Here is a 14197-nt window from a genome sequence, read left to right as displayed (position 1 = left end):
AAACCTGAAATGAGACTGAGATTCATGAAAAACCTGCAAGTCTGGAATAGAAAAACCACTAGGATCATCAAATTTAACGCAGTGTCTTTATTTATAGCGGTATATAAGACCATTTACAGCCATGTTTTCCAGATCAAATGCACTGACACCTAGGTAGTTTTTCATGGTCCAATTTTGGTCCTATTTTTGGCCCCAATACTTTATTAAAAATTCATGAATTTTAGGATGGCTCAGAGGAAGAGTATAATTTTTTTTTGCATTTATCTGAGGTCATCATTAGGTACACCCTGGGAGAAACATGTCTAAATTTCTCTTTTATTATTGGGTCTAAAAAGCTGGAAAAGTGTCAGGTACCAAAATGAACCCAGTTTCATAGAAGCACCCAATTATACCAGCACCAGCTGTTCTACTTTTATCACTTCAAGTTCAGTTTTCTGTGCATCCATTACATCACTGTGCCCCCCCCCCCCTTCACCCCCTGTCTCTCTCTCTCTCTCCTTTACTCTGTCTCTTTAACCCCAACTGGTCCTGTCAGACATCCATCCTCCAGGAGTCTGGGTCTGCTCCAGGTTTCTGCTGTTAAAGGACGTTTTTCCTTCCACTGTCACCACTCACTAGTGTTTACTCCTGGAGGATTCTGTTGGTTTCCGTAAACTGACTTGAGAGTCTGGTTTCAAACAGCTCTATATGTAAAGTGTCAGGAGATAACTTTTGTTATGATTTGGCGCTATATAAATAAAATTTGATTGATTGATTGACTGATTGATAAGCAACTTTTCAGACTACCCTTGCAACTTTTCTTTTTCTTATCTCTTGTTTTGTTTTCTCTTCTTTTCTCTTATCTTTTCTCTTTTCTTATCTTATTTTATCTCTTATTTTGTCTTTTCTTTACTGATCTTTTCTGATCTTGTCTCTTTTCTTTTTGCTTTTCTTTTCTTATCTTTTCTCTTTTCTTATATCTTTTCTCAGATCTCTTTTCTTATCTTTTGTCTTGTCTTTTCTTTTCTCATATTTTCTTGTCCCTCTTCTTTCTTTTCTCTTTTCTTTTCTTCTCTCTTTTCCTCATCTCATCTTTTCTCTTTTCTTTTCCTTTGTCTTTTCTTATCTTATCTCTTCTTTTTTTCTCTCTTTTTTCTTTTCTTTTTTCTTTTCTCATCTGATCTTTTTTCTTTTCCTCTTATCTCTTCTGGTTTCTTTTCTCTTTTCATTCTCTCTTTTTCATCTTAAATCTTTTTTCTTTTCTCTTCCCTCATCTTATCTTCCTCTTCTTATCTCTCTTCGTTCTTATCTTTTTTTCTTTCCTCTCTTTTCTTTGTCCTCTTCTCACTCTTATCGACTTAGCTTATCTCTTATTCTTATCTTACTTTTCTTTATCTACTTTTATCTTTTCTCTTTCTCATCTTATCTTTTCTCTTATCTTATCTCCTCTTCTCCTTTCTCTTATCTTATCTCCTCTTTTCTCATCTTATCTTTTATCTTATCTCTTCTTTTCTCTTTTCTTTTCTTCTCTTCTCTTTTTTCTTTTCTCATCTTATCTTTTCCCTTTTCTTTTCTTTTTTCTTCTCTTCTCTTTTTTCTTTTATTTATCTTACTTTTTCTTTTCTCCTTTCTTTATCTTACCTTTTCTCTTCTTTTCTTTTCTTATCTTACATCATCATATCTTCTGTCTCTTCTTCTTCTTCTTTTCTCTTCTCCAGCTGTATCCTGTACATCTACTGTACATCCCGTGGCCCAGACTCATCCAATAGCTCAGTGCACTAACTCTCAAGAATCCTTTCAATTCTCCACTACTTTGTATGCCCACATCACTTCTTTATTTCCTGTTATTCCACATAAACGTTACAGTAAGTACGAACTAATTACAAAAACATCTTAGCACAAACCGCCTCTATGTCCATCAGTTTATAATGGAATGGATAACATTACCACCGAGGTGCTTTGGAGGAAAAGGAGCCTATATAACTTTGTTGGAACTGCTCTTTACTGGAAACAACTCTCAAGTGCATCGCTGCCCATCGCTCTCCATCTCCCTCATTTTCAGCCACTCACTGTTTCCTTCTAGCCTCCTTCACTCACTCATTGGGCTTTTTTCTTTCATTTTCCATCATCCCTTCTTTCATTATTGATTACTTCAAAAACCTCTCAAATCCCAGTGAGTTGCCCCACCCAGGATGAGTGTGTGTATGCATTTGTATATGAGCAATCGTTCCAGCCAAGTGGGACTCGGGGACCCACTTTGCTACATTGACATCAGCCGTTGCCGGGCGTGTTCATAACTACGGTGACCCTGTTGTCTGGGAGACGGCCATTATGTTGTCACGGAAGCACTTAGGCTAATGGAGGAGCCATATTAATGATGATACTCTGTCCGCCCCCCAACCAGCTTTCTCTCTCTTTTCCTTCACAGACGTACAGATATGCATACATTACTAATGGGCTTGCATAATAAATGGCTTTTTCATTCCTCAGACGCCAGCTATAAATCGATGACACTCTTACCTGACCTCGTTTCTTTTACTCGTTTGCAGACATGCAGTCAAACACAATCGCAGAGACGGAGACGCAGCAGCTCTGTTTACCTGAGTCATTTCATCTATTGATTAAAGTTTTATTGAGGCCAGTTATTCTCTGTAAGCAAGAGTGCGTAGACGTGCACCCCCAGTGACGCACACGCACAACAGCCTCGCTCGCACAAACGCACATGTAGCAAAACCTACACTGAGCAGATGGAAATTACTGTCAGGCAAATCAGGATTTCATTTGCGCAGGAATGCATGCCAAAAAGGTCACCGGGAGACTATTTGTGTGTATTATTTGATTCTAGCAGTAATTGCATGTGTGCGTCTCTTCATATGTGACTTGAATATATGTGTGTTTTCCACCCATACACTCACAGAACTGTCAGGAATTATCTCTGACAGAGGAATGGGTGATGGATGGAATCACCAAGTCAGCAGGTAGAGTCTGAGTGGATAAATACTGTATATATGTAGAGCAGGGGTGTCAAACTCATTTTAGTTCAGGGGCCACATTCAGCCTAATATGATCTAAAGTGGGCTGCACCAGTAAAATAATATAATAATATAAATGATAGGATGAGAACTGATAAATAATGTCAACTCTGAGTCAAAGTTTTCTCTATGTTGTTGAGTGAAAAAAGCCAAATTCCATAATGAAAATGTTTACATCTACGAACCGTAACATGAACAAATATGAATAACCTGAAAATTATGTTTAAAAAATACATGCAATTTCAACAATATTACATTTAGTTTATCATTTATACATTACAACTTACAGATCACAGTGGATCTACAAATACACAAAACATTTAATAACAGGCAGATTATTGATAACATAAGACACACTACTCTTAACACATTCCAGGATGTTCATATTTGTTCAGGTTATTCACATTTTTTCTAAACAGCTAGTAGGTAAATGTAAACATTTTTGTGTAATTTAACTTTTTTCAAAACTAAAACAAAGACAAAAATTTGCAGTTTTCATTATTTATAGGTTATTATGATAGTATTGTACTGGTCTGACACACTTCAGATTAAATTGACCTAAAATGATTTTAACATCCTTGATTGTTCATATCTTCAGTCTAATTTTTGCATTTCACAAATTCATCCCACAGGCCAGACCGGACCCTTTGGCGGGTCGGTTTTGGCCCCCGGGCTGCATGTTTGACACCTGTGATGTAGAGTATCCTCCGTAGTAAAACCCCTCTCCATCCATTTGTCCTTGAATGCATCTTTTGAGGTTTTGGTCTCACTCTGGACTTGCTCACTATCCTGAGAAGTGGTCAAAGAAGGGCTATAACTGTAAATACAGCATGTAAAACCTGATAAATTTAAGTCGCTGCTATTCAGAAAGCAATATTTTTCAGTGTTTTTTCCCTGTGGAGCCACGTTGCTTTTCTTTCTCACCTTCATCTGCTGAAAGGAGTTTTCCAGTGATATATGGAAACCTGAAGCCATTAGTGCACACAGACTGAGAGTGCACATTTAGGGAGGCAGGATACATTTAATGCCCATCAGGTGAACTGTAGATATTAACATCTGCATATTTAGAAATGTCATATTTTTCAGTGAGGATGGAGGAACATTGAAAAATAACCTAATATTATCATTAGAGTCTTGAGAATAAAAATCTATCAAATTATGCCACAGAAACCAATGTATTAGGAACATGTTTACGCTGACTGACAATATCCTGTGACCACTAGAGGGAGTAGTGAGTCACTCAGTCTCCCATGGTGATGAAAACTAATGCTATAAGGCCTTTGAAAAAAACATCAGAGAGTAATGAGATGGGATGAGAACCATTAAGAAAAAACTTTTAGAGTCAAACAAAGTGACAAAGTGATAAAAGGTAGAAGCACTGTTATTGATATCACCACTGGACACAGCTGTAAATGAAAAGTATGGAGTTTGATGATGAAATCACAGCGTTTCTTCTTGTTGATTATTAGGCTTATGAAGATATAAAGTTATCATGTGATATTATTACTGGTGCTGTCAAACAATTAAAATGTTTAATCAGATTAATCACAGGGTTGCTGTGGATTAATTTCAATTAATCACAATTAAATATAATTCATTTGAATCTATATTAATCACATTTCATTTTGCATGAGAAAACAGACTCAAGGAAAAAGGGAATATAAATGCACCCAATGTGTTTGTCGTAAGCTGGGCGACACGGTAGCCGAAGTGCTAGCAGAATCCCTGACGAACGTATTCTTTGAGTTAATGTGGTATTTTAAGATGGAAGTGGCTCAGTGAAAAGAAAACTTCTTCCAGCAGAGTGTGTGTAATACCGTACTTTCCGGGCTATAAGGTGCACCGGAATATAAGCCGCAGGTGTCCATGTTGTGACATGAGATATTTACACAGAAAGATGGTAAACAGAAAGATTATTTAAATATTTATTTCCATACCTTAACTGCTTTTTTCCAAACAGTGCCTGTAACACGGCAGTAAAACGGCAGGAACATGGCTGGTTCAAAAACCCAGAAAAGTCAGTGATCGCTATCTTCATCTTCCTTCTGCTCTTTAAACCACTGCAGTCGTCTTCTTCAGTGTCGGAGTTGAACATCCTCAAATTCTCCGTCACACTCCTTCTCAGTCTCTCCTCCGTTGTTGCTCAATGGCACTTCCGTGCTGCAGCTCTATTTCCTTCTTAGACAGACACATTGATTGCTTTTAACTTTAAAGCTGCAAAATATGCATTTCTTCGTGTGTTTTCCATGATGAGGGTTTGTGCATGACATGCAAAATGATTGGTAAAAGTTAAGATTAAAACTTCTCCTCTCCGCATCACCTCTTCCACCTGTCTCTCACTTTTGCGCTTCCTGCTAGAGCGCCCCCTGGTGGCCGTTAGCCTGTATAAATCTATACTTGGGCTGCATCACTGTATAAGCTGTGGGGTTCAAAATGAGAAAAAAGTAGCGGCTTATAGTCCGGAAAGTACGGTACTTTACTTCAGTATACTGTTCCGTTTTGGGTTTTTTTGTCCTCATATTTCCATCCAGACGGCCAACCTGCTGGTTAGCATCTTCCATCTTTATGGGTTGGTTCTTCTGCCTGTTTCTACTGCCCATTTGTGCTTACGTGATGCTAACTCTACTTGGACAAACTGCCTGAAAAGTGTGGCCAGAGACGTTCAGACTCATTCTGCATTGCAGATGGGTTAATTGCAATAAAATTTTTAAACAGATTAATCATGATGAATTAATCTGCATAAATGCGTTAATTTTGACATTATTATTATCTTGTTATCTTTGATAAATTCATTGTTGATCTACAATTCAGCCTAAGTTGTGACAGTTCTGATCTTGTTTGGACAATTGGAAAACAGATCTTTAGTGCAGCCACAGCCAAAACAAATCAGACAGAATACGGAGTTGATTTGTGGTTTCACTGTGGCTGTTATCGGTCTAAAAACAGAGCTAAGCTAACAGAGCAATAATGTAAACTATCAGCGAGTGAAGACTGTAAGACACAGTGTTCCAGAAGTGGAAAAAAGTTTTCGGACATGCTTAAAATTCAACTGAGTCTCAAATATAATCATGAAATATTTTTAGAAAAATCCTTTTGGTGTTTCAAAAGGTGTGGTAACATCATCAGATCACACACACATGTTTTGGAAATGCTCAAATATCCAACCCTTCTGGGGGAAGGTTCACTCAGCTCTCTGTGAGGTGTTGGGATATGCAATCCCAAATTCTTGTCTTGTTCTGTACCTTGGACATTTGGAAGAATCAGTGCATAAAGAAGACAGATATCTTGTCAAGATCCTTCTGGTGGCCGGAAAAAAGGCCATAACAAAGAACTGGCTTAAGACTGATGCTCCGTCTTTTAAACAATGGATTTCAATCATAGATGATATACTTGTCATGGAACATCTTACATATAAACTGAAGTTAAAAGAAAATCTCTTCGTGAAAAACTGGGGAAAGTGGCTGACATTCAGAGACAAATGTATCTATTAAGGGACCTTAATATTCTGACACCATCACAGGCTGTTCTTTTCATCTGTTTTTTTTTTTTTTTTTCCTACTCCTCAACCTGAGGAGACTGTTTTGTACTGTTAAAAATTGAAAAATAAAAATTGTTAAAAAAATAAAAAATAAAAAAAATAAAAAAGGTGTGGTAACATTAGAGAGACACAAACAAATGTTACGAGAAAAACAAAACTAAATTCTTAACAGTTTCAACATGTTATGCCCCACACGTGTTTAAAGGATCATTATCCCTGAAACATGTAGTTTTGACCTCAGAACAGTGCACATGCAGAAGGGAGCATATGGGTTTGGAGAATGGAACTATACTTGATTTAGGTGTGGTTCTTAATGCAATAAATCACAAATGTATGAGGTGTCCAAAAACTTTTATCCACCACTGTACAGTATTTTGACCAACTGTTAAAATGACTGGCTGTGAATTTTTGTTTGAGGAAGAAAAGATAGATAGATAGATAGATAGATAGATAGATAGATAGATAGATAGATAGATAGATAGATAGATAGATAGATAGATAGATAGATAGATAGATAGATAGATAGATAGATAGATAGATAGATAGAAGGACGGATGGAAGGACGGATGTGAGATACAGATCATATTAAATGGGAGTTGAATGTGTGACTTTAAATCTGGCTCTAAAAAAATGTCGGATGAACATCATAAATCATACATCATGAACCAAAATGGAGAAGAAAAAATGTAATGTTACAAGTTCAATGTTACAAGAGTCTTTTATTTTTGCAGATGTATCCTTATTTGTACTGAACAGTCAGTGTCAGGTTTGATTCGTGCGTGTGTGTGGTTTTGATGAACTCACACCTGCCTCTGCTGAACTTGGAGGAAAGGTCATATTCTACCTAAAAGATCTAATTTTATAGCTTTAGAAAGTAGTTGTGGTTAAAAAAGTCGAGCAGAAAAAACAGATTTTGAACCTGGGGAAATTTTGTGGTCAAGAAATGCTAGCCTAATAGTGCAGGTGTTAAGCAAAAGCTGTGCACATGCAAAAGCATGTGCTTTTCTTAAAACTGGCTTATGGAGTGACTGACATGTTCTGCCCAGTAACTACCATTAACCAATAATAAGCGTACGACGAATGATGTCATTGAATAATGGGAGTCTCCAAGAGTCACTAAAGACTATAAAAAGGTCATAAAGGAAATTCTTTTTGGCGGGTTTTTTTCTTTTTCTCATTGTGACGAAATGTGTGTTTGATACTAGATTCTTTTTGTAACTTTTGCTATTTTTGCCTGATGCAATAAATCAAGCTATTGTTTTAACTTTTTAAAACCTTAAACCTTTTTTTTTTGGTGAGTTCTTCATTTTCTCCTGGTTTGGTCCGTCCATCGTAAACGTAACTGGTGAGTTAATTTAACTTACGCAACCCCCCCCCTGATAAGCAGCCTAAATGGAGTAGTCCAGAGCCACCGTTGGTCTAAAAATCTCTAGAACACGCAGCCTTTTGTCCAGGTAACCACAGATTTTTGGTACTGAGGTGGTTTAAAGTTAAAGAAACTGGGGCGGTAGTTCATTAACTGAAATAAATTGGGGTTTTTGAGATTTACTGCTTACTGCGTGTTTACGGATGGATGGATTGATGGATGGAATGGTTGGGTGGGTGGGTGGGTGGGTGGGTAGGTAGGTAGGTAGGTAGGTAGGTAGGTAGGTAGGTAGATAGATAGATAGATAGATAGATAGATAGATAGATAGATAGATAGATAGATAGATAGATAGATAGATAGATAGATAGATAGATAGATAGATAGATAGATAGATAGATAGATAGATAGATAGATAGATCAACATAGAATACAAGAGCAAACACACTATACATAATAAATCCTAAGTATAAAAAACAGAAATGGTAGAAAAACACTAAGGTGTCACAATAAACTGTAATGTGCAAAGTAAAATGGAATTGTTTAATTAATAGATTGAGGAAAAAGTCATAGTAATATGTTGGGAAAAGCCAGTAAGAGGATGTATGTATGTATGTATGTATGTATGTATGTATGTATGTATGTATGTATGTATAGATAGATAGATAGATAGATAGATAGATAGATAGATAGATAGATAGATAGATAGATAGATAGATAGATAGATAGATAGATAGATAGATAGATAGATAGATAGATAGATAGATAGATAGATAGATAGATAGATAGATTTGTTCTTCACAGGAAAACCATTCAGCCACAAGAATACAGCACATCACTCACAAAACATTTGACATAACACAACCCAAAAACAGTAATTGTACACCATATACACACCTAAAGCAGCAAAGACAATCATTCCACCACCATGTACCGACCACCACACATATCCAACTAACACATTACAGTCTCTTGATGATACTATAATACAGATGTGTGTAAACAAAGAGTGGATACACAGCACTGATTCATTAGTGGGTTTTCCTTTAGCTGTAATTGGAAGAGTTTGGAATACCAATAGTACATATAACCCCTTAAAACTTGAATTATTATTCAATGCATATTTTTTAATATATCTTATAACATGATTGAGGAAGGTCCTCATATGTGTGAAAAGCCATATTTAATAGAGGATAGGGTGGATAATTGCCTTCTGAGGTACACACCGTCTCTTGGTGCTGCGTTCTTGTGCACAGAATCGACCTGTGACAGATTTGTGGATAGCATAGCCTCCGGGCAGGCTTTAAAAAAGAAATAATACTCTTATATCCAAGCAGCTGGCATCCACAAAATATTACACAAGTTTTCCGCCTTTAGATGTACCTTGCACAGACCGCTTTGTTTCGACTAAATGTAAGAATGTCAGAGCACAGCAGTATCTCCACAGTCTGCTCAATTATCAAACAAGCTTTTCTACAGAACTCTGTCATTTGAGAAAGAGACTGTAAACCCCCTGAATGCGAAACAGCAGTTGCACTTAACTGCTAACTGATGAGTATTTGAATGTGTGTAACCCACCCTCCTTCTACAATTGTGTTTTTTTTTTCCCTTAAGCTGTTGCTGTAAACACAAATTAGCCTTTTAACAGCTTGTTTGGTTGAATAAAGGTTAAATATCCAAGGCAATCCCCAACTGGAGCAATGGTACGAGGGAATATAGAGGAATTATACCAAACCAGAAGTGTTAAACACACGGCCCGTCAGCCAAAACTGGCCCGTCACAGGGTCCAGTCTGGTCCACAGGATGAATTTGTGAAATGCAAAAATTAGTAGGGTGTCAAAATCTGTTTAGTTCAGGTTCCACATTCAGCCCAGTTCCGTCTTGTGTGGGTCGGACCAGTAGAGTTGAGTTTGAATTTCTTTTCTAAAGCTACACAGTGCACCCTGAAGTTGCTAGATTTAAACCAGATAGCCAAAGGAAGGCTGCACACTTCCTTGTACTTGTTAATGTACAGTTTTGAAACTGCAAGTTTACAACCAGATGGCCCAAAGTGTTCCTTTGTACTTGTTTCTTTCAAATATTATTTGTGTTTCTTTTAATGCTAAAAGGCACAGGTGTGGGCAATAATCTTTCTAAACTCAACTGGTAATGTTGTATTAACAGTTTTCTGATTTTGAATATTTTCCACTACTACATGTTCATCTTAAAAGAATGGGCAAGAAAAGTTTCCACAAAACTTTTGAATAGAAAAAAAAAATTAGATTTTTAATTTGATGTGTTTTTTTTTTTTTGGTCTTTTAAATCAGGAGTACTTGATATGTTTAAGGCAATCAGTTGCTGCAAATATTTAAGTTTGAAGGTAAATGATTTTGAGTTTCAGCAAGTTTATGTTTTTGAGTTATGTAAAATCAGAAGATCGAAAGAAAAAACTAATAAATGTTAAGTTCATTGAACATGAAATCCTGAGTTTTCATACTTGAAATTATTAAGTTATATTGAGTTATTGCAATGAGAAAGATGAATGAATATTCTGACTTGGCCAAATTGGTAATTTAATTTACCTATAATTTAAAAGTACATTTAATATAAACTCCAAACATTTAAGCTCTGATATACTCAAATGTTTGAGTTTATGAACTCAAAATAAATGTGGCAACTGATTGTCTCACTTTTTTTTGAGTTCTGCTAATTTATTCAGGTCTACAGTGTACCATCATATTAAGCTGTAGAGAATGACAACCCCCATTTTTTGTTCTCCCTGTTTTAGAGTAAAAAATTTTAAATTACATGAAAATATTCACATTTTCAAACTATCCTTTCACAATACATCAGCATCAGAATACTTTATTAATCCCAATTATTGGGCGTTAGTATCGCTCCATTCAAGGATAATAAGATGTAGCAGGAAAGAAATTATCAAAACAACAGAAAAAAAAAAAAATCATTATATATATATATATATATATATATATATATATATATATATATATATATATATATTATGGCATGCCGTTTAGGAAATTATTATATATATATTATGAAAGTCTGAATATATGGATTGAATGTCTGAAATTCATTCAATATATATACACTTTCAATCCATATATTCAAACTTCATTCAATATATATCAGCTTTCATTCAAAATATTCAAACTTCATTCAATATATATCAGCTTTCATTCAAAATATTCAAACTTCATTCCATATATATCAGCTTTCATTCAAAATATTCAAACTTCATTCCATATATATCAGCTTTCATTCAAAATATTCAAACTTCATTCAATATATATCAGCTTTCATTCAAAATATTCAAACTTCATTCAATATATATCAGCTTTCATTCCATATATATCAGCTTTCATTCAAAATATTCAAACTTCATTCAATATATATCAGCTTTCATTCAAAATATTCAAACTTTATTCAATATATATCAGCTTTCATTCCATATACATCAGCTTTCATTCAAAATATTCAAACTTCATTCAATATATATCAGCTTTCATTCCATATATATCAGCTTTCATTCAAAATATTCAAACTTCATTCAATATATATCAGCTTTCATTCAAAATATTCAAACTTCATTCAATATATATCAGCTTTCATTCAAAATATTCAAACTTCATTCAGTATATATCAGCTTTCATTCAATATATATCAGCTTTCATTCCATATATATCAGCTTTCATTCCATATATATCAGCTTTCATTCCATATATATCAGCTTTCATTCCATATATATCAGCTTTCGTTCCATATATATCAGCTTTCATTCAAAATATTCAAACTTCATTCAATATATATCAGCTTTCATTCAATATATATCAGCTTTCATTCCATATATATCAGCTTTCATTCCAAATATATCAGCTTTCATTCAATATATATCAGCTTTCATTCCATATATATCAGCTTTCATTCAATATATATCAGCTTTCATTCCATATATATCAGCTTTCATTCCAAATATATCAGCTTTCATTAAAAATATTCAAACTTCATTCAATATATATCAGCTTTCATTCCATATATATCAGCTTTCATTCAATATATATCAGCTTTCATTCCATATATATCAGCTTTCATTCAATATATATCAGCTTTCATTCCATATATATCAGCTTTCATTCCATATATATCAGCTTTCATTCAAAATATTCAAACGTCATTCAATATATATCAGCTTTCATTCAATATATATCAGCTTTCATTCCAAATATATCAGCTTTCATTCCAAATATATCAGCTTTCATTCAATATATATCAGCTTTCATTCAATATATATCAGCTTTCATTCAAAATATTCAAACTTCATTCAATATATATCAGGTGATTTTTACGTGTGTCCGGTAGCAGGGAACTTTGAGCGCACTCCGTGCGCACTTGGCACGCTATTAAGCCCGAACCAGATCAAACGCGCATCGGATTTTCCTCATGGTGCTGACTGCAGAGTGGCCATTACTCAACCTTTCCGTTCTGTTCTTCTTGAGTGTTGTAAAAGCTCTATTTCCTTTGACCAGCAGAGGGCGCCTTGTGCATCAGTAGGTGTCGGTCGTACACACACGGTCAGTTCGGCCAGTACGTGACAAAGCTGAGAACCTGTCAACAAGTCCGCACCGGTTAGTAACCACATCTTGTGTTTTGCAGGTAAGCTGTTCTAATTGAACACAGACATAGAACCGTAGTATTTCTTCTGAACTACCCTCTGAGGGGACTCGTTGTGAAGCTAAAGCCCAGTTGTGTTCGGCTATGAGCTAATGTGGTGGACGCTGCTCAGTGGAACTCAGGTCCAAAAGAACATGTTGTATGTGTGTGATAGAAACTACCATGAACTAAAGGAAGAGTCACACATGGACAAGAGGTACAGAAGACACACACTCTGACCAAGACATGTCAAACATATGAGTGTTTATGAGTCTGATTACATGTGTGGACCTCGACCCATGCTAATGCAGTTGCTAAGCTAATACCGTAGTTGATGACCTTTAACATGTGCGTATTGGTTCAAACTAGACCAAGGAACTGTGTTACTAAAGGATAGATATCAGATCACTGTTAAATGGTATGGTATCAATACATTCAAATACAATGCTTTAAACTCACTGTTCAAAGGGTGTTTTAGAGACTAAAAATGGTAATTAAAACAGGGAAAAGACAGGTTAACAGCAATAGTGAGTGGTTTATTAAGTTCATTAATCATTTGTGTCAGAGTAAAGTGCAGAAAGTGATATTTGTCTATTTATAAGCTTGAAGTCATGTGTAGAAACTGTACTTGACCCTGTGATAAGTGTCTGTAGTTCATCTATGGTCTATGTGTATTAGCCAGAACTAGTAGTGGATAGTAAAGGATGACAAACTGACACAACACCAGACACTCACTATGATGCCATCTCAATTAGAAGACTTTTGTGTTGGTATATCTGTGCCAAATTTACTATTTTAAAGTCATTATCACTCTGGGGATGAGTAAAGCATGTTGATTTTTTAACAGTATGGTTTGTCATTTAAATTCATTTTAAATTGACGCACTACTGCCCACTGACAATTGCAATGCTTTATTTGAACGCCGATGCTTTCCCCAAGGTAAACCAGCATATGAGATGGACCAGGCTCATCCAGACTTGGGCTCCAGCCTGTCTTTTGGGTAACTCTGAAGGGGCAGCCACATCGTCACACCAACATGTCCACAGACAACACAGATGTCATCTGACAGTGTCCAGGAGATGTGAAGATGAAGCCAGAGCTGCAGAGGAAGACCAGCGTGGGGGTTTTCACTAAAGGCAGATGACAACTTGATGCAAAAGACGTGGAAGAGACACATGTTATATCACACCTTACAATCCATGCAGAAAGGGTAATGTGCAAGTTGTGTAGCAAGTACTGTTGGAGGACACCAGTCAGTTTGTTGCTTCCATGTGAGGGTGAGGTTACCCTTCTAAAATAGTTGATGTTTGTTGTATATTACTGAACATGTGCCCAAGTGTTGTTGTAAGGCCAGAGGACACATGCACTTGTTGAGTGATTGAATAAAAAAAAAAAATCTCCTGCAAACTGCAGTGTAAAGTTGCGTGTGCTTTTATCAAATTAGCAATTTTGAATCACTGAAATTCAAGCACCATATTTCAAGTACCAGGGTAATACACTGAGTCAAGTAAAATCTTAAAAATAAAGTATACACACAAAGCTCTGTGTATTTACCCATAAAGGCCCAGTACTACTTTGGTGGCAGTTCCTAAATTAATTTTATTTAACCTTTCTAAAATGATTGCTCACCATTAT

The sequence above is a fragment of the Sphaeramia orbicularis genome, chromosome 8, assembly GCF_902148855.1.
Source record: "Sphaeramia orbicularis chromosome 8, fSphaOr1.1, whole genome shotgun sequence".
Classification (NCBI taxonomy): domain Eukaryota; kingdom Metazoa; phylum Chordata; class Actinopteri; order Kurtiformes; family Apogonidae; genus Sphaeramia; species Sphaeramia orbicularis.
Note: the sequence above shows the minus strand (reverse complement) of the source record.